The following is a 22,554-nucleotide window of genomic DNA, read 5'->3' on the forward strand; positions in this document are numbered from 1 at the left end:
ACTATTGGAGAGTAGATTTTCTTGGAGAAATATGAAGTGAATTGTTGGAGAGTAGATAGTCTTAGAGAATTAAATTTCTTCAAAATACACATGAAAAGAGAAGGGATACGAAATAACACTTCTATCTCAATCTTATTTCAATCTTATCTCAATCAAACTTGTCATTTCATTTCCTTAGATTTATCATAACATAATCTTTAATAATAATAATATGATATAAAATAATAATATACTAGCATATCTATATTTTATAAATAAAATTTAAAATCTATATATTATATATTAATATAATATTATAATATATTCATATTAATAATTTTTAATACAATAGTACATATAATCATAATATTATTTTAAAAATATATTGACATGATTTAATTATAATGTTATATTTTGTTTTTATTATATTTAGAAAGTTTAAACCTACTTAGCCTTTTAATAAATATCACAGTAACGTTTGTCATTTAAGGATTTACATTGCCTTTTAAATATTTTTAGCAAGGTTAAAGATTTTTATGTTGCAATTTATGATAGTGGTGGTAGGCATTTTTTCAATTAACACTTGATACATTTAACAATTGCAATTTAGGTGGAGCATTCTTTAATTAATATTTTATATATTTAACTGAACCGTTGCGATTTAAATATTTTAACAAGATTGTGGTCATATTTTTATGTACACAGATGAATGATGATTTTTATTTTTTTCATTATGTGTACATTGAGGTGGTAAAATTTTTAAAAAGGAACAAACGGTGTTTGAGTCTATTGTTATGATGAGAAGAGAGATTTTTTCCATCATTTTAATGGGATAAGTGAACTTGTGGGTCCCTTAGGCCCTTGGGTCTGTGGACGTCATTAAACATTAAAATTCATTCATTCATTCATTCATTCATCGAAGGTGGAGCCCAAGGATCCCTAGTGGCAATTCACAATCACCCTAATACGTGTACACTATGCCATGGAATCGTATGCTCTTCTAGTAGCCATAGTGTCTCATTCATGGTCTGTTATTTTTTTTTTTGCTAGATGTTCAATTATTTTTAATTGTTTAAGATGGGATTTCTTCATTTCACTTATTTACGTGGTTGTAAATGGAATGTGAAGTCCTTATACCTCACTAACTCGGTGACCCAACAATTATTATATTTTATTTTATTGTATTGTGATTAGTATAATATTAAAAGACATAGTTATGATTTCTAGAATGTTCAATTGAATGCTTAAGGCTCTATGTTTCATTAATTTTATAGTGAAAAGATACAAAAGTTTATAAATTTCAAAACTAATGTTGAAAGTTGTTTGTTTGAACAATTTGTGCTTTTAGTTATGTAGCTAATTTGGAATATCACATCTTTTTCTATGCTTAATAAGTATATGGCTCTTTATGTGTTTTACAACACATTTATTACTTTTGGTTACAATCTTATATTTAAGCACCACAGTGACCTCTCCAATTCATTCATGTTATAAATTTTTAATTTTTGTTCTTTTAATTGGTAATTTATATTAACATATTTTTGTGGAAATGGGCAATCAAAAAAATTATTGGTTGTGAAAAAAAATTGTAAATAGGTTTTGGACGCTTTCAACTACCAATTTACACTAACATATATTGTGGAAATAGGTAATCAAAAAGAAAAGTTGTGAAATAAGTTTTTTATTCTTTTAACTAGTAATTTATATTAACATATTTTGTGGAAATAGGTACTCAAAAGTTTTATTTGTTGTGAACAAAATTGTAAATAGGTTTTTAATTTGTAGACATCCAAAAAATGACTACATCATGTCTTCCTAGCATTATTCTTCTAGCCTTTAATAATTATTTTTCCTCAATAAATATTTTTTATTATTTAATTAAGCTAACATTCTTCTATTAATCAAAAAAATTATTATTTAATTAATTAATTATCTTTTTTCTTTCATTATTAATTAAATAAATTTTAATTATCTAATTAATTTATCATTTTCCCTCCAATATTAATTTATCATTTTCCCTCCAATATTAATTAAATAATTTTATTATTTAATTAATTCATCTTTTGGTCATTTATAATTAGGTAATTTTTATTTAATTGGCTAAAACTCCACTCTATGCATTTACACTTTATCTTATCCTTCCACCTCATCAATCCATGTGCATTATAGGTCTCACCTTCTTTTATTTTTTTTCTCAACCACTAATCTTTCTAATTAATCTCTACCATTGATCAAATGTGATGTGAGGCTTATAAATAAGACCTTCACTCATTCATTTATCCCTAGCTAGCATTATTATCAAGAGCATGTCTAGCACTTTTGAGTACCTACACTATAGTTGAAAGTTATTAAGCATCTATCAAACATTCTAAATCAAGATATAGCACTATCATTATCAAGGATCCATTATCAAGCATCAATCCCTCATATTATCATGAAGATATCAAAGTCATACTACAAAATCTGAGAGCAATTCTACATCAAACATTAAATCAAGTCTCAAGTAACAATGGACTCTCCTAAGGTTTTTGTGATAATATTGTTTATCATTTCATTTTATGCATAGATATTTGACTTCATTTGTGTTTGTGTGGATTGTGAGTTTGGATTTTGTATTGCATTGTTTCCAATATTTTGATTCACAATTTTTACATCATTCACACAATTCTTTTTGTAATTTATATTAATAAATTTTGTGGAAATTAATGTCTTCTGTATTTTACAACACATTTAAAACTATCAATATCTTGTGTATTTAATAATGTTTTTTATTCTCAGAACCTTAATTAAGTTTTCTTGCAGCATCTACATATATTCTTGATTTTATATTCTTTTCATTTGACTCAATATTTTTTAATTTAAACATTTGGGATTTACAATTGAAATTCATATCAAATTTCATCTATCATGGCCATGTACAATTGTTAACTTTGGAATTGGAATATCTCATGGCCATCAACCCTTGATTTGATCCCAATGGGTATAATTTGATTTGATGGTTTAGAAATTATGTCAATTTAAGCTTAGAATTTTAACACTCAAGATTTACATTTAAGATTTCATATATTGAAACACTTCATTTGGCCTAGCATAGAATAATTAAGATATTTAAACTAGATGTTAGGTCTAAGTATGATAGACATGGACATATGCAAGTTTATTATCTAAAACCTTTAGCTAAGTTACAATCACCTACTCTTTTGCACATGAAGAATATAACAAACTAAATTTATAACCACCTATATTATTCAAATTAAAAATGCATTGTTAAATTTGTGGGAGAAACAAAATTGTAGTTACAACCAGCTACTCTTGCTTTATAATTGTATGGTCGTGAGAGACATTAATTTCCAATAAATAGATATAAACTATTAACATAACATGTTGGTATGTTTTGGTTTTACCTAGGGGTAGTAGGACTTTATATCTAATGCTTAGATATAGGGTTTGGGATTAAGTTTTATTATGTAGGGTTAACATCTATTGAGTTCCCTTTATATATGGTTTGTGGACATTAGAAAAAATGGGATTTGCACAGATCATATTTTGTGATGTAAGATTTCAAATTTAAGTTTAGGATATAGGCTTTAGCATTTTTGTGTTTAAGATTTTTAAAGAGTTTTCTTTAGGTTTGAAGTTTTCTAAGAGTTTGGATTATTTTCTTTCATGATCTAGGGGTTTAGGTTTTAATTACATTTGGTGAACTAGGAGTTTCTACAATGTAGAGATTAGGGGTTTTATCAAAAACATAGTCTACATAAGTCATGTTTTCAAATGTAGGGTTTAGAATCTAAAACCTCTAGGTAAATTACAATCACTTGTTCTCATGCACATAAACATAATTATAGTCTAATTTTATAAAAACATTATTATTGAAACTCAAAATGTAGTATTATCGGGGTTTACAATTGTACAGGCATGAGAGATATAAAATTACAAGCTCAAATTGATGTACACAATACTTGTTCAAAATATTTCAAACCCATATGACAATAACAAGTCCATATATGGGAGAGGAACACTTAATTATCCTAGATACATATGAAACTTTAAACAAAAACTTATTAATTGCCCTAGCTACACATGAAGCAACCACTCATAATAAAATATTATCTTTTCTAATATAATGCCTTTTATACAGGAAATGCATTGCAAAGTGTCCCATCAAAGAGACATATATGTCTCATATCTCCTCATCAACTTGATTTTATCAAGTGATATTTTCTTGGAACTAACTTGGTCTCTTCCTCAATGAATACATGAAAGCACCACACTAAAATGTGTATCCCTCACTAATCAAACCATGAAAAATACTTAATTATCCTCATGTCAAAATGAATTGATGCCAATCCAAAAATTTGTGAAGATTGATGTAGAACAAGCTCCATGAGTGACGAAGATGGGTTGACTGTTGGTCATAGTGTTTACAGTTGGGATTTCAAAGGTGTTGTCAATGTTGTCATTGATGTCAAGGCATTTGGAAAATTACAATTACTGCCATGTCTTATTAGAGCATCTAAGTTTCAAATAGACAAATGCAAGTATTTTTTATAGCTCTCTTATTGTTATCATTATGCTCTAGTTTTAGTAGTTCTTGATTGTCTATCAAATGCTATAATGTTTAGAAGTATTTGTGGTAATTTTTTGAGGTTTGTTGCTCAAAAGCAGTATGTGCACTTAGTTGTATTGCCATGATGTTTGGCTCTACATTCTATCACAATTAAGAATCATGGCTTGCAGTATGGAAGGAAATTAAAACCACATATGGAGTATCGTACTCAATAGTTTCAAAGGTTAAGCTCTAGCAAATATAAAATTAAAAATGACATAGTGTTCACTATGTGTGTTGACTAACTATGTTGATATTTGGTTTGATATGCCAAAAGATTGCAATGTACACCAGCTAGAGGTAGCATGTGGATATGCATTGGGGCTGATAGAATGTATGTTGGGTAACACATAGCATGTCTCCACTCATAGCGTAATGTGTGGGCTTTAGGATTGAGTTGACTATAAGTTTGGTTACGAAATTTTTTTGTGGCTAACTTGCGGATATTGTAATTATGTTCTAGGATAACTTGTGAATGTAATTATCTTTCTAATACATATATATTTTTTTTATCTAGGTTCATTCCTAGAGAAGGTCATAAGTAAGTGTGGTGTGAGATTTGTACAAGCTACTTATTTAATTAGCATAGATGAATTAAGGTGTGTAAATCAAGCTGCAGATACCTTACACACTAAGAGAGTGTTTTGTAGCATATCAGATATGGTTGATGGTGTAGTATGAGTTTGGAAGGTCTACATAATTCATATCTTGTTGTATGTGAGGTTGGTGCCTCATAATATGAGTTGGTGCTCAAATCTTGGATTAGGGGATTTGTGCCTCTTGTAGGTCGGTGCCTATAAATGTAATTGGGTATTGGTGTCTCTTGTAGGTTGGTGTCTACTTCATGTTGCAAGTTCTTTATTATATTTTGTGAGGATGGATTTGGGTACTAGATCCAAGAAGATATTCTCACCATGGTTTTTTTCCTTTTGGATATCCACATATATCTGGTGTTATCTTATGTGGATGTGTATTTATGTTTATCATTTGGATATCTCTTTTAATGTTAAAGTTGTGTTGACTTGAATCGCATCATCAGAATACTACCTTCAACATGTTAGTTGCACAAAATACAAAGGAAATGCTACAGGAAATCCAAACTCAACCAATGAAACTACATGAAATTGATATTAAAATAAAAAACATTATTTTTACCTTCATGATTTAAGTCTCATTGTGTCCTAACTCCATTGTTCCTGGTTGCAGATGGTGTGCTCTCAGACAAGTGCTGATAGCTTCCAAGATGGCATATGAAGAATACACTGATAACTAGTAGTTAACTGATACTATGATATACAATGCAAATGATTTAAAGCTAAATGATTATGCTAAATAAGAAATGCTAAATTGCTTCAAATCAAAACTCACAGATGCATAAGTTTTCACAAATGGTTAGCTTGAAAAATCACTTGAAGACTAACTCTTTCTCAACTCAAACTCCTGATTTTATAGACTTTGAGAGGATAAGATGATGTGGCTTGGATCAACTGTCATGATCAGATTTGCAGATTTGGATGGTTGTGAACAAAGGTGAAGGTTGAGAGAAAGGGGGAAGGAGAAGACAAGTGTCACTCATCTCACCTTGACTAGGTTGTTGACTGAGGGAATCTAGGGATGGTTGGAGAAGATTTAGGCATGAGAGGACAAGTGGACTCAAGTCCTTCCTAAGATGTAGGGATGTTGGAGGGAATATAAAAGAAAATTTAAGAAATATGTATACGTACACAATATTTCATTAAATTTGGAGGTTGGAGATAAATGATGAATTAATATTTAAAAAATATTAATATCTTTAGCCACATGATTGATGAGTTGGCAAAGGAAAGATGAAGTGGAGATGGAAGGATGAGTTAAAAGAGATTAAATAATTAAGAATTATTTGATATTTGAGACTGTAGGATAGAAGAATAACCATTAGATGTTAGATATTCAAATGATTGGATGAAATAATTAAATATTTAGATATTTAATTAATTGATCGGAAGAATAATTAAATATTAGATATTTAATTAATTAGAGAAATAGGATAGATGAATTAATTAATAAAATATTTTCATTAAATTAATTAATAGAAAGACACAAAATGAATTAAATAAATTAATCTTTTCAAATTAAATTTTTAATAGAAGAAGAATTATTAAATAAATATTAAATAATTATTAAATAAATATAAAATATTTATTTAATCGCTCATAGCCATTTTTATGTGTATATATTTTGCCCCTCTTTAAAATGATGTCGAGACAACATTGTTTCAAAGATTAAATCAAGTCTCGATAATGTGCCTGATGGAGATAAAAATCCTGATTGTGTGCCCCCTCGGGAGATTGATCGTGAAATTGTTAAAAAAAAATTTGGATAAGTGATGGATCTCACGATAATTGAAAAGGTCTTTCGATTAAATTTATTTGTGAAAAATAAATATAATTGTCCCATTAAAAAACATTAATTACCCTTCCAAATAGTAAATATAAAATTAACCAAAGTTAATTTTAATTTCATTTGCATTGTTGGCAGCTTGTTAAGAGATTATCTTGGTGAGGTGGCAAAATGGTGATCCCGTTGGAGAACCATCGATTTGAGCGTGTTCGACGATATTAGCGACCTCCTGAGTATGGGTATTTGGTATGTACCTTATCCTGAGCCTTTTTGCAACTTGTCATACAATTTTCTATGTTTGTTTGGTGTTTTTGGCTATTTTGAATTTTTGCGATTTTCGGCTTCTTTGGTTAGCATTTTTGTTTTATTTGTTAGCGCTTTTGCATGTCAAGTTAGCGCATCTGATATTTTTAGTGCATATGCTCATTTTGTTAGCACATTTGTGATGAAAAGGTACTTGATTGATTCATTTGATAATGTTGATTGATAGAATAAACGATTGATTGATTTGATTGGATTGGATAGATTAGCTCTAAGAAACTGATTTAGTTTCTAATGAAGAGCCTAGCAGAGTTTGATTGAACTCCGTGATTGATAGAAAACCATGATTGATAGGTTTAGATTGATTCAATTTGATTGGATAGATTAGCTCTAAGAGACTGATTTAGTTTCTGATGAAGAGCATAGTAAAGTTTGATTGAACTTGGTGATTGATAGAAAACCACGATTGATAGGTTTAGATTGATTTGATAACCTGATTTGCTTCATTTGAAAAGATTTACCAATTGTTGATGTGATAGATTAGCGATCTCTTTGATTTGATAGATACATGAATGATGATTGATCGAATTCTCTTGGTAAACAGGAGAAACTTGATGTTCTCCAGTGTCAGGAGAAATTCTTGATGATGCGGCACTTAGTGCCAGAGCTTACAAAGGAAGAGGTGAGACATATAGATGCCTGCGGATTACGCCACTTGTTATATATGCCTGATATTACCCATAATAGGAGATTGTTGACAACTTTAGCTGAGAGATGGCATAGCGAGCATAACACTTTCCACCTACCCACGGGTGAGATTAGTGCGATGCTTGAGGATGTCCATAGGATTCTCCACATCCCAGTGACTGGTGAGTTAGTTCAGTATGATTTTCAGGATCATGGAGGGACAAAGCCTTGCAGATTCATATTTGGTGATGAGAGAATTTTGAGAGGAGAGATGTGATGGGAGGATATGATTATGTATTACGAGACTCTCCTTGTGATTCTTGCAGGTTTGATTGAGGGATTCATTTGTCCAGACAGGATATCTCGAGGTTTTGTTGTTGGGTGGGGTGAGATTATTCAGAGCATGATGCAGCATTGGACTCGATATGCGTGGGTTGTTTGTATGCTCGCTCATTTGTATCATGATCTTCATCAGGTTGTTTCGATGAGAGTGCTAGTCTGTCGACAAGATGCACACTTTTGCAGATCTGGTGTTGAGCACATTGCTATTACGCGGCCTATTCATCATAGAGTTTGTGGTGAGAGGTAGCCATATGTCTATTTGTATGCAGGTATCCTTACTCAGCATAAGCTGGGTAAGATAGAGTATTGGTGTTGGGTTCTTGATTCACTGGATAGTGTTATTTGGAGACCTTATATCGATTGTGAGCCATGGATGGATGATGCACAAACATTACCATTTATTATGTAGAGTAGATATCTCATTGGTCGGACTCCATACATTGTTGAGCGACAGTTGATTAATCGCATTCTGAGACAGTTTGGTATCATTCAGCATGTGCCTACTGGTGTCACGATATATGCACGACGGTACAGAGATAGGCAAGATTGGGGACCTTCTTTGTCATTTGAATAGCACGTGCAAAGTTTTTGACCACTCCTAGGGTGGCTTATGATATGAGATTGCATATTCTAGATCCTGGAGTTACTAAAGATTATGCTGAGTACATACTTGCACACCCATTTCCTCGTATTACCGATCCAGCAGACCCTCCTCCCAGCTCAGGAGATGAGGATGATGATTCAGATGATCCTATTATTAGGAGACAGAGACGAAGAAGAGAGCTTAGAGCTTCTCAGGAGGCCGGAGGTGATGGAGATGAGGGAGGAGATGGAGGTGGTGGCAGTAGGAGACCTAGACGGAGAGGAGGTTGATTGAGAGTTCATGGAGGACCATTTGGACCAGTTGGCAAGATTGGGAGACCACTTGCTATGGGTGGGAGAGAGGTAGGATAGATTGGGAGGGATATTGGCAAGGTAGGGATGAGATCACCGAGAGGGTTTCCCTCTATAGGAGGAGGCGGGATGACTGGACAGGATGAGGGTTGCAGGAGAGGCATTGATTTTGGTCAGATTCAGCCAGAACCTAGGGTTATTGTAGCTCATGGTGGAGAGGATGAGGATCCAAAGGATGATGTTCCACTCATTAGACGACGAGTTCTGAGAGCTACTCGGACTGAGATTCCAGCAGGTGGGCAGGGAGGTGGAGATGAGAGGATTGGGGGTCATGTGCCTCAGCAGGATGTGCCAGAGCAGGAGACCGTGGATAGTCTTAGAGCACAGATAGATCAACTTAGAGAACAGGTATAAACATTCATGACAAAGAGAGATAGAGATGTTAGGAGACAACAAGATACTCAGGGCCTCCTTGATCACATTAATCAGGTTGGATCGAGCACTCTCTCAGCTGCAACTGTTAGAGCACTAGTGCAGGCTGGGAAGGAGACTTCCCATTGGCGACGATTATATGAGGATTTAGTCGCAGAGAGCCAGAGAGCAGGTAGCTATCATACCATCGTGAGGATGGATACTAGCAGCGGTGGAGTCATGGGACCTCCTTAGAGGAGTGGTGATCATGTGAGACAGGCATCTGGAGGATCTTCTCACCCACAGCCACAGAGACAGACAAAGTTGGGTGGCAGTGGTACAAGACAACCTTGGCTTGACTTTGTATTGATGAGGCACTTGTACTTTTGATCCGATATCATTATATACTTGGACTTTTATTGTTTTATGATGATCTATATGTAGACATTGACTCTATATGATGATCTTTTATTATGCATGTTACTCTATTTTATGATGATGATCTGTATGCATTGATTATATGGATGATGTTTGTTACTATTTACTAAGTTGTCATTAGTTTTATGTCCAAAGTCATTCTATATACTCTAGTTGGTTATTACTACTGAAATATTCAGTCGGTAAGCACAGAGCAGTCGGTTATAGAAGTTACAAGTCACAAAGTTTAGTATACACCGAGCTGTCTACCGAGTAACATTCTATGACTACCGAGCAGCAAAGATGGTATACCGAGTGAACCGTGTTACCAGATTCATTGAACCTAGACACATATGGGAAACGTGTTACAAAGATCGAGGAATAAGAAACCATTAACACATTGGAAATTACACTTATAGATTTTATATGGTTTTGAGGACATCTATCCAATGAAATAATTTTGTATGGTTATTCATTTAATGAATCATGTTTGTAAGATCGAAGCATGAACAAGATCACCGTTACAAGAGATCTATTTATATAGCATGAATTGAGGATCAAATATATGTGTGTGAAGCAAGACATATGTGAAAAGAAAAATCATGAGAAATTTATGACTGTTATGATTGACAGAGATACACAGAGGTCACTGAGAAGGATTTCAGAGAACAGTCAAGGAACAAAGTAAACAGAAAGGTTTACCGAGGTATGCTATAAGCAAGGTAATTTCATTTTGAGCACATAGAATCTACTATAACATTTTAGATGTGAAGTTGCAGATATTTTGTAAGATTTTGATTGTAATATTTTGAGTTGTAAGAGAAACCTTTAACAGGGTAAAAGACTCTAACAAAGTTTATAAATTGTAAAGCCTTTAACTAGGTGCACCATTTAGAATAAGTGTTGTAAAATCCTTTAGAAAGGTAGATTTAAAAATCTTGATAGTCCTAACAGGGTAAGCTATCAGAAATAGCTAAACATGTAGCTCTAATCGAGCAACCTTTATTATTGCAGTAGTGAAGTTGTGGGTGCCATCCCCACCGCAGTTTTTCTCTCTAACCAAGAGTTTTTGTGTAACCAAAATATATGTGTTATGGAGTGAATCATGTATGATTGTTATTTATTTGTTTTACCATTATATTATGTTATAACAGTTTTCGGTTTATGCTTAACAGTAAAGTTATTGTTGAAGAAAAGATTTGAAGTACTGATTCACCCCTCCCCTCTCAGTACATTAGTTTTCCATATTGGGCCTAACAGATGTTATGATATTTTCTCTTCATTATGATGATGCTTTATATGATGATGCAATGATAAATACTTTTGATTTTTTATTTTGATGACCTTGGATGCAAATGAAAATGATTACTAACTTAAATGATATGTTGTACTTAAATGATGCAAATGCAATGATCTATATGGGAATGCAAATGAATGATTGATTTTTTAATGTTTATACATATAATGAAGGGAAAATGCAAATGATCAATGTGAAATGTTTTTTATTTTTATATGTAATGCTTATAATGATTATGAATCTAAATGCAAAGATGCAACTAAATGATCTTTAATGAACTTTAATGATAATGCAAATAATAATGATGATACACTACATGATTAATGAAATGCACTTAATTGAATGCAAACTAATGCAATTTTTAAAATGCAACTAAATAAAATGGATGATGATTAAAATGATTCTAAAAATTAATGCACATATAATAATCAAATGCAATTTTTAGCGAATGAAATGAAATGCTTATAATGCAGCTAGCATTGAATGCTTATAATGCAAATGAATAATGATCTAACTAAAAATGATACTACCATTCTTCATATGTTATCTTGTAATAGTGCTTGATTTCATCATTGAGCTTTAAAATGTTGTAAGAAAATACAAGAAAATTGACATAATGATCCAAGCTGACCTGAGTATTTCTTACATGGATTGATATATAGTAAGTTAATAAAAGCAACTTAATATAATGAATCAAGTTGACCTGAGTATTTCTTGCAGAACAAACAAGGATTATCCCCTTTTATGTATGACTCGGAACGTCCTCCTTGATCTTTTGTCGATCATATCCTTAGACAAGTACATACCTTAATAAGAGATAAACCATAGACAACAAACGAATAAAATAATCATGTCCCATCATAGCTTCTCAAGTCATGGACATCCTTGAGTCGCATAGAGTACATGATTAGCAATAAAATCAAGATATAAACACTGAATCTTGTATGTCATTCACATGTTCTCATGGTTATTAACTGATATAATCATCTTAATGAATGATCTTTGATAATCCTTTATTACTTGCTAGTTAATTCTTTGTTTTCTGAATTTCACGATTCAGTTGTTATAAGACGCCTTGATCTTCGTTACTTTGTTGCTCATTATCTATTTCAAAACCCTAGGTGTTTTTGGTTTTTCTAAGTTTTCCAAATGTTTTGGATTTTCAAAGATTCAAAAGATCACCTTAGCAAAAGGAATTAGGATTTTGCCCCCAACGGAAACAAAACTTTATTATGGAGGTATGAATTGATCAAGATCCAAACCATGGAGGGATATGATTGCAGATTGATTTATTCTAATAAAATCTAAGACAGTGACTACGACAAGTATGTCAAAGATTGATAACTGTTGGTAAGTTGCATATTTCCTGCTAAATGGTTCAGAGCAATAGATGCAAAAGATGGAATGGATAAGCTAAGATAGATGGAAGCGATAGATGCGATAGGATGGAGTGAATAGGTGCGCAAAGCGATCTCATAGATGAAAGAACTCACTTTTTAGATAGCGCCTGTTTACTAGGTTTTCACTATCTAAATTTATTGCATTTTTTTTTTTTTTAAATTTTGATTTTTAATGCTTTTTTCAGGACTTTATATGCTTTTTATTGATGATTTTCCAGGACTTTAAATCTCAAGCATAGAATTTCTTGAGATGAATAGAATTGATAGGTTCATCAAACTTATCACCTTCAGGGGTAGATAACTTGTATCCTCTTGAGCCATATGCTACTACTATGACAAAAGGACCTAACCAATTTGGTTCAAATTTACCCTTCTTTTCTCAGTCTTGTTGATTTCTTGGATTCTCCCTTAGAACTATATCTCCAATCTGAAAAATTGTGTGGCTTTACTATGTGATTATAACTTCTTGCCATTCTCTATTGATATACTTTCAAATGATCTATTGCATTTTGACGACGTTCCTGGATCAACTCAAGTTCTTGAAGTCTAGAGACTCGTTGTTCTTCCTCTGATATAAGACCTTTCAAGGAAACCTGTAGAGAAGGTATCTCTACTTCTATGGGTAATATGGCTTCTGATCCATAGACTAAGCAATATGGAGTTGCCCCTGTTGGTGTGCGGATGCTGGTTCGGTATGCCCAAAGAGTAGGATTTAGTTGAATGTGCCAGTCTTTTCCAGCTTCATTGACTGTTTTCTTCAAAATTTTCAAGATAGTCTTGTTTGATACCTCAGCTTGACCATTTCCTTGTGGATAATATGGAGTAGAAAACCTATGTTGGATATGAAATTGCTCACACAGTTCTTTCACATCTTGATTCTTAAATGGTCTTCCATTATCAGTGATAATGGTCATAGGAACTCCATAGCGACAAATTATATAATTCAAGATGAATGATTATATTTGTTTTCCTGTCACTTTTGTCAAAGGTACTGCTTCAATCCATTTAGTGAAATATTCAGTAGCAGTCAGAATGAACTTATGTCCATTAGAGGATGAAGGATTTATCTTTCCTACCAAATCAAGGCCCCATTGAGAAAATGGCCATGATCCGGCCATAGGATACAATTCTTGTGCTGGTGTGTCAATGAGATTCCCATGAATCTGACATTGTTTTCATTTCTTAGCATATGTGAATGAATCTCTCTCCATAGTAGACCAATTGTAACCCATACAAAGAAGTTTCTTAGCCAATGTTAATCCACTTGAGTGTGTGCCACAAATACCTGCGTGAACTTCGTTAAGAACTTTCTCAGATTCTTCTTGTTCAAGACATCTCAATAAAGTGTTATCTAGACCTCGCCTATATAAGGTATCGACAATAATAGTATAGCAAGAGGACTGACGGATAAAATTTCTTCTTTGATTGCGGGATAGGTTAGGAGGAAGGATATTCTCTTTTAAGTACTAATAGGTTTGGTCGTATAAGGATTGACTGGTTCCCGATATATGGCAAATCATGTAGGTATGTTGAGATTGAATGGCAGGGGTTAAGATATCTTCCATAAGGAATTCATAATGTTGTTGATTCTCTTGATTCTGCGGGAGAGATGCTATTTTAGCCATTGCATTTGTTGCTTTGTTCTCATTTCTTGGGATTTGAGTGAATGATACTTATTCAAAGTGTTCTTTAAACTCTTCTACCAGTTGTTTGTAGGGCATGAGCTTGTCATCCTTAGTTTGATAATCATCATTTATTTGGTTGATGATAAGATGTGAATCACCATAGACATGTAATTCCTTGATATTCCATTCAATAACCATTTTGAGCCATTTTGATATTCCTTGATATTCCATCAATCATCATGTATTTGGTTGATGATAAGCTGTGAATCACCATAGACATGTAATTCCTTGATATTCCTTGATATTTTGTAGTATTGTTTGTGCATGGAAACCGCAAACTAAATGATTTTAGAATTGTGTGTCCCTGAGGTGTGATGAACAAAATTCCTGTGCCTAATCCATATTGTGTATAAGAACCATCAAAGTACAATTTCTAAAATTTTGTACTTACTGTCGGAATGTCTGCATCAAGAAATTCAATGTGCAATGGTATGTCATTTTGTAAAGGTGCTTCAACTAATTGATCAGCAATGACTTGTCCTTTGATAGCTTTTCGATCAACATACTCTATATCAAATTCACTCAGTATCATAACCCATTTGGCTAGTCTGCCTGTCAAAGTTGACTTGTTCAGCAAACACTTTAGTGGATCTATCTTTGCTATTAGTTTCACAGAATGAGTCAGCATATAATGTCGTAGCTTCTGAGTTGCAAATACAACTACTAGACATGTCTTCTCTATTGATATACAATTCAATTCATAGCCGACAAGTGTTCTACTGATGTAATACACTGCTCTTTCTTTTCCTTCTTCATCATGTTGTGCTAGGAGAGTGCCTAATGATACGTTTGTTGCCGAGATATAGAGTAACAATGGTTTCCCTTTGATTGGTGATACCAATACTGGAGGATTCATGAGATATTCTTTGATTTGCATAAAAGCCTCTTCACATTTCTGATCCCATTTGAATGGAATGTTCTTATGTACAAGATGAGTGAATGGATGACATCTATTTGCTAATTGAGAGACAAATCTTCTGATTGATTGCAATCTTCCTTGTAAAGATCGCAATTGATTTATGTTCCTAGGTGATTCCATTTCCATGATGGCTTTGACCTTTTTAGGATCTACTTCAATTCCACGAGCTGATATAATGTACCCAAGAAGTTTTCCAAAGGTTACTCCAAATGCACATTTCTTTGGATTTAATCTCAACTGATATCTTTCCATCCCATCAAAGATCTTGCTTAAGATGTTCAAATGTTCTTGTCTTGTATGAGATTTTGCAAGTATATCATCTACATAATCTTCCATAAATGTATGCATCATATCATGGAAAATTGTTGTCATAGGTCTTTGATAAGTTGCTCCTGCATTCTTAAGCCCAAATGGCATAACATTTCAACAATAAGTACCCCATGTACAGGTGAATGTTGTCTTTTCTTTATCTTTAGGGGCGATTCTTATTTTATTGTATCTTGAAAATCCATCCATTAAGGAAAACATCTCATGCCCTATTGATAAGTCCACAATTATATCAATATTGGGTAGTGGGAAATCATCTTTGGGACATGCTTTGTTCAAATATCTGAAATCGGTGTAGACTCTTATGCTTTTATCTAGATTTGACACTGGCACAATGCTTGAAACCCATTCTGGATAGGCAAAAGGTCTTATGAAACCCACATCTAATAATTTCTTTAGCTCGGCTTTTACAAGAAGAGCGATGTGTGGATGCATCTTTCTTAGCTTTTGCTTAACTGGTTTTGCTTTTAAATTCACATTGAGATGATGCATTATAAGATCTGAATTAAGTCCTAGCATGTCTGCATAGGACCAAACAAAATTTATTTGTCTTTCTCTGAAGAATTCTATGTATTCTTTCCTCTCTTTATCTGATAATGAGGCAGCAGAATGTAGTATCTTGGGATCCTTTGACGTGCCAATGTTTATTGCTTATGTTGGTTCTATTAATGATAAATTGAATATTAAGATAAGTGTTTGATTCACCCCCCTCTCAATATACATGTGTGCTTAACACTAACTGTAAAGCGGAAAATCGCGATCGAACCCTAGTTGTTCTCCCCTCTTCCAACTCCGAGGAGAGAGAAGGGAGGTTCGCTAGGATTCGATGGTTTTCACTTAGGGGAGAGACTTTACATTCAAAAGAGGGGTTGAAACCCACAAGATCCAATCCCACACAATGCAAGATTGGATGCTAAGTGTGTTTCAAGGGTCAAGACAGCAAGGCTACCCTCTTTTGTAAAGAATATTGATAAAGGAATTAAGCTAAGCATGCATAGAAAGTGACAAAGATTCGCTTATAAACTGAGTTAGGGATATAGTATGAAGCTGCGGACCTGGAATTAGCAGTAAAATGTCGATACGGCGCTGTCCTGCAAATTTGAGCAAAAGTTGTCAGGACGATGGCGCCCGGCGCCACGGTCCTCCGAAAAATCCGCGAAACGAAGGGGGATCTGTTCGTCTCTGCACAAGGATTCCAGATCTTCAATTTCAGCCGCGTACCTGCAACCTACACACAGAAAAGCGAAGACGATTGGGGGGTTAGAGATTAGGGGTTTGCCTTTAGGTCAAACCCCAGTTTTGGAATTAACCAAGAAATGAGCAAGAGCTGTAAATGTAAATGACTTTAAAACAAGTACTAATACCTTGTTCTAAGGATGTTTGTATCCTTGTGTGCGAAGGTTTAGATGTTGTATGTTGTATGTTGTATGTAGCATGTAGTATGTGATCTCCTCTTCAATGGTTGAATCCTTGTCTTGAATGCAACACTTAGCCTTGAATGGAGACTTGAAATGATCAATTGCTTGAAGGAATGCTTGAATGCTTGAATGCTCGAGTATAATTTCCACGCTCTTTCCCTCATGTCGAATGAAAGAGGAAAATGTAGTTTATATACTTGTCATTTAGGGCTGATAGACTGATTTTCCCGACCTTAGGCCGACCAGGAAAGTTAATTTCCAATTTGCAAACAAAAAGACCCGAGACCCCTTAGGAGACCGGGCCCAAAATAGGACCCAGGGACCAGGGCGCTGGGCGCCATGGTCCTGGGGACCAGGGCGCTGGGTGCCCTGGTCCTGAAGGACCAGGGCGTTGGGCGCTCTGGTCCCACCTCCCGGGACAGCAGGGTGCAAGGAGGTTCAGGCCAGGGTGCTTGAAAAATGCAGTTTTCAGTGTCGTGAGCAAGTTTCGGGGTCTCCATTCAGGTTGCGTGTTGCGTCGCCATCGTGAAGACCGAAATGCAGTCGAAATTGCAAGTGTCGCAATTTTAGGACGCTACATTTAGCCCCCACTTTAGCGGGAGTATGTATGCTCATACTTCCGGTAAAGTACAAGGAAACAATATTGAAAGACTTTCACCACATCAAGGAGGCAAGACACACCAAGCCCCCAGTGGACTAAGGATCTTATGACTTCGATTGACAAAGTAAAAGGGAAGATCACGAGGAAGAACCATGACTGTCAGTAGTAAGGTTCCCTCACTATGAGTCATGCAAGAAAGATATCAAAAATTTTCAAGGCAAGGCTAAATTTACCAAGAAATTTTCAAGTATCTTGAAAAGATATGAACGGGATGTATGCCCCCCTACGTTAAAGCGATTACACACGCCTCACCGGGGGTGATTGTTTTAACGTAGTGATACATATAAGAATGAGAAAGGAAAGGAGCACGTTATCGCAAGGATTTAGCCCCCAAGTGTGAGATAAACCCAAGGATAATAGACAAAAAACACAAAGCACGAGGTGACTTCACTTTCCTCGGGGTCAGTATGCTGTATGATAATTCGTGTATATATATCATATGTATGTATGCATAATTGTTCTTCATTCCCCAATCAAGGAAGGTCACCTAGAAGAAGGGAACACATGTGTCTTTTGAGTCAACATGAGAGAGATCGAGAGATCTCAATACTTTGCATCGTCCTCAAGTAGACAACACTAAGGACAACAAATAGAAGAATGAGAATAACATATAGAAGAAGTAACGAAAGAGAGGAGGAGAGAATCTGCTATGCTAATGAAACTAGTCTAGCACATCATCTACCCCCCGATCTTGCTGATCAATGTTTCGAGAAGGTATGAAACACGCTAGAGGAGGAACATCCAACACAGCAGATGGAGCTATCACAAGATCCAAACAAGGGCTATGTTCATGTTCCGAGCCACATTGTTCTTGTCTAGGAGCTAGGATAAGTGCTTTAGAAAATTCATTAGATAAATGGTTATCAACATCAACAAGTTCATATTCACTATCAGAAGCAAGAGGAGTAACATTTTCATCATGAATAACATTTTCATCCATATCATCATCAAGATTTATAAAAATAGGATCTTTAACTCGCACCGGATCAAGACCATCATGCATCTTATGTTTAGGAGATTTAGGCTCAATGTCCAGCTGAGGAGAAAATGGAATAATGCTTGTTGAAAGTGTTTTTGGAGATGGCAAAGTTTGAGCTCTAAGACGACGCTTTCGTCGGCGTTCACGTGCAGAACAATTTCGTCTAGTCTTAGTAGGAAGTGGAGAAGATTGAGGAGGAGGAATGTTCTCATCCTTAGCACTTGGGTGTTTAGGTTGTGGTCTCTTAGGCTGGACAATAGGAGAAGAATAAGGTCTCTTCTCTCTATAAAAAGAAGGAGGAGGAACTGCTCCATATAAAGGAGGAATTTTTGGTTTAGGGAGAAGACCAAGTCCATCATGACGAGGAGGTATAGGTCCACTCTTAGGAAGTTTATTAGGCATAGACATAGTCACATCCATAGGGATGGGTTGGGAATCTTCTTGAGGAAAGACATTAGTTTTATCTTTCAAAGGAAGAACTTCCTTCTCAAGAATGATAGGAATGTCAAGTTTAGGTGTTCTAGGTTCACTTAGAGATAGGATCCTATCTGTTTTCCACTTTTGATAAGATTTGAAAAGATGATCACTTCGCGGAGGAAGAGATTGGAATTGTTTAGGCCAAAAGTAATCAATAGGAACGCTAGAAGTTCTTTCAGCTGGTTTAAAGAGACTATGATTGACAATAACAACTTCACCATTATGGGGAAATTTCAAACACTTATGAATAGGAGAAGCAATAGCTTTCATGGAAGATAGCCAAGGATAGCCAAGTTTCACACAAAATTGTTCGGAAGATGGAATAATAGCAAAGTTCACATCAAGGGATTTGTTATGGACCTCAATAGGCAACGTAATAGAACCAATTGCAGGAGAAGAAAATGCATCAAATAATTTCACAATCACATCTGTTTTGTCATATATCACTTGATTCAATTGCAAAGTAAAAAGGAATTCTTCAGTAATAACATTAATCATGCACGAAGGATCAATAAGCACTCCATGGCAAGGTGTATTCTTGACTTTTGCAACTATGTATAAAGGACCATCAGGTGCCCTAATGGTTTCACTGGAATCAAATGTGATGGAAGATTCTTTAGGGATTTCTTGCTGCTCTACAAAGTTAATCACATTCGGAGTCATAGACACAAGACCATCAGATGAGAGAGAGGAATCATTAGCCTCAATTGCATTAGAGGTATGAGAAGGCAATGGATCAGTGAAAATCTGAAGATTTTGATTAGGAGGAGCTACGGATGTATTGCCTTTATCATTCACTCCAGAAACAGAGATAGTATTGTTATCAATCAAATCTTGAATTTTACCCTTTAAAGAAAAACATTTTTCAGTATCATGCCCAGGCTGACGGTGAAATTGACAAAAAGATTTGTTATCAAAATAAGGTGAAGTAATCTTTGCAGGATCAATTTGCCTTATAGGAGGAAGAGTAAGCACATTTTGTTCCAATAACTTATTCATAATACTATGCAATGATTCATTCAAAGGAGTATACTTTCTTTCTTTCTTGAAAAATTTAGAAATAGGAGGCACACCTGATGCTGCATTCACATTGTTGTTGATGATGTTTTCATTGAATTTGATGGAATCTCTGTTCGGTTTAAACTTCCCAAATGGTTGTTGACTGCTATCACCCTTATCACTCGGAGCCATAGGATGTGATTGTTCCATTTGACTCACAGTCGGTTGATAATTGTGAAGAGTGGCACACAACTGTTGGAAAGAAGTAAACTCAGAAAACAGAATTTTGTCTCGAATATCTTTTTGTAAATTAGAAATAAAGATTCTTTGAATATCATTATCAGGCACTGGAAAAGAAATTTGAGCATACAAATGCTTATATCTACCAATGAAATCAGTCACTTTTTCTTTAACGCCTTGTTTACAATGCATTAAATCAATCAAAGTAACTTTAGGACTTATATTGTTTTGAAATTGTTGAATGAAAGCATTTGCAAGTTGTTCGAAAGAAGTAATAGAATAGGAAGGCAACGAGCAATACCATTGTAGGGCTTTGTCTCTTAATGTTCTAGTGAACAGTTTTGCAAGCAACCTTTGGTCATAAGCAAAATCAGTACAAATTGTTTGAAAAGTCTTAACATGTGTTAGAGGATCACCCTTACCATTATAAAGCTCCAAATGCGGAATTTCAACATGTTTAGGAGGGATAGCTCGAACAATGTCAAGAGAAAGTGGGCTCGCAACATCAAATGTGGGCACACTAAACTTAGATTGATTCATAGAGGCAATTTGTTGCTGTAAAGAAGAGACAGTTTGTGCAAGATTGTTAATGGTCGCTTCAGTCGAAGAATTCATATTGGATGTGTTAGATTGAGATGGAGGTGTTATGTTATTGAAAGAAGGTAAAGAGTAAGGTGGTGGGACTCTATGATAATTAGTCATAGGAGATGATTGGGCAGGAGGAACACTACAAGGAGGAATGGAATGGTTAAATGAATTGCCCCCTTGCGTCATGTTCATTTGTGAAGATGTAATAGGAACACTCATTGAAGGAATGAATGAAGAAGTCGGATTAAATGAAGGAAGAGGATTAATTGAAGAAGGAGGATTGCCCCCATGACTGGTGATCACAGGAGGAATGTCTTGTGTAGAAGTAGCCATTATGTTAGATGTAAAAGTAGGTATGCTAGCAATAGAAGTCATCAAAGGAATAGAATGATTGACTTGAGTAGGAGGTTGTGTATAACCTAATGTTTCGGCACAACTTTTCATAGGCATCACATTCGAATCCACAATGTGTGCAATACCACGCAAAATATCAATTCCATTCTTATCACTTTGAAGCATACGTTTTAGACCCTCAATTAAAGGAAGAGCTTGACTATCAGGGTATTCTTGAGACATCCATTGTCGAAAATTGTCAAATTGGTTATCCAATTTCGAAAGTTGTTCTACAGAAACCTCATGGAGAGCTTCTTCATCATTAGGAGGATTAGAGGAATTACCCATGTCCTCGTTAAAAAGGCTATTCAAATTAGGTTCCATCTCCTCAGTGGTTAAACCTTGGAAAGACTTAATTCTACGGCTTCGCCTAACGGGAATAGTGTAAGTAGGGCTTATTGTTGTAAAACTCATGCACTAGAGAGAGAGAGAAAGTTTTGAATTTTAGAGGTAGCAATTTTCAGTAAGATCAGCCAATCTTCTGGATTTAAGCTGTTAAATGCAATCACGACAGTCTCCCGAAATTTCGGAAAAAATGTCCGGGACCGTGGCGCTCGGAGTGCAACACGGTCCTTGCAACTTTTTTCGAAATTTGCAGGGATGAAAGGTATGATGATTTTAGAGCTAATCTGAAAAAATTGAGTGATTTTACGATCTATAGATAGGCCAAATTAAAGTTGCAATCTCGAAATTGAACCCTACCAAGATTGTCGAAAAATGCAAAATTTGAATTTTGAAAAAGAGAGGGAAACTGAAATTTTGAATGTTATGATTTTAGAGGGAATGCCAAAAGCAATGCAAGTTTTGAAATTCAAGAATTGACTCAATTTCACGCAAAATTCAATTTTGAAAGCGGAAATTAAAGTTGTTGTAATTAAGCACTTAATTTCAAAGATCACAAATTGCAAGAATTTAAATAAAGCACTGAAATTTTGAATGAATGCAAACACACTTTTCAGATTTAGGACAGTAAGAACACAATTTTGACACAAAATTTCAATTTCAATGATTTTTGAATGTTTAAAAGCCTTAATCCAAGCAATCACAAGACCAACTTTGACTGTAATTTTGAAGGTGTTATAATTGATAAAATCAGCCAAAATTCTGAATTTTAGCAGAAAAACACAGTAAGATCTCGCTCCCGAAATTTCGGAAAAAATGTCGGGGACGATGGCGCTCGGCGCCACGGTCC

The sequence above is a fragment of the Cryptomeria japonica genome, chromosome 4 (assembly GCF_030272615.1).
Source record: "Cryptomeria japonica chromosome 4, Sugi_1.0, whole genome shotgun sequence".
Classification (NCBI taxonomy): domain Eukaryota; kingdom Viridiplantae; phylum Streptophyta; class Pinopsida; order Cupressales; family Cupressaceae; genus Cryptomeria; species Cryptomeria japonica.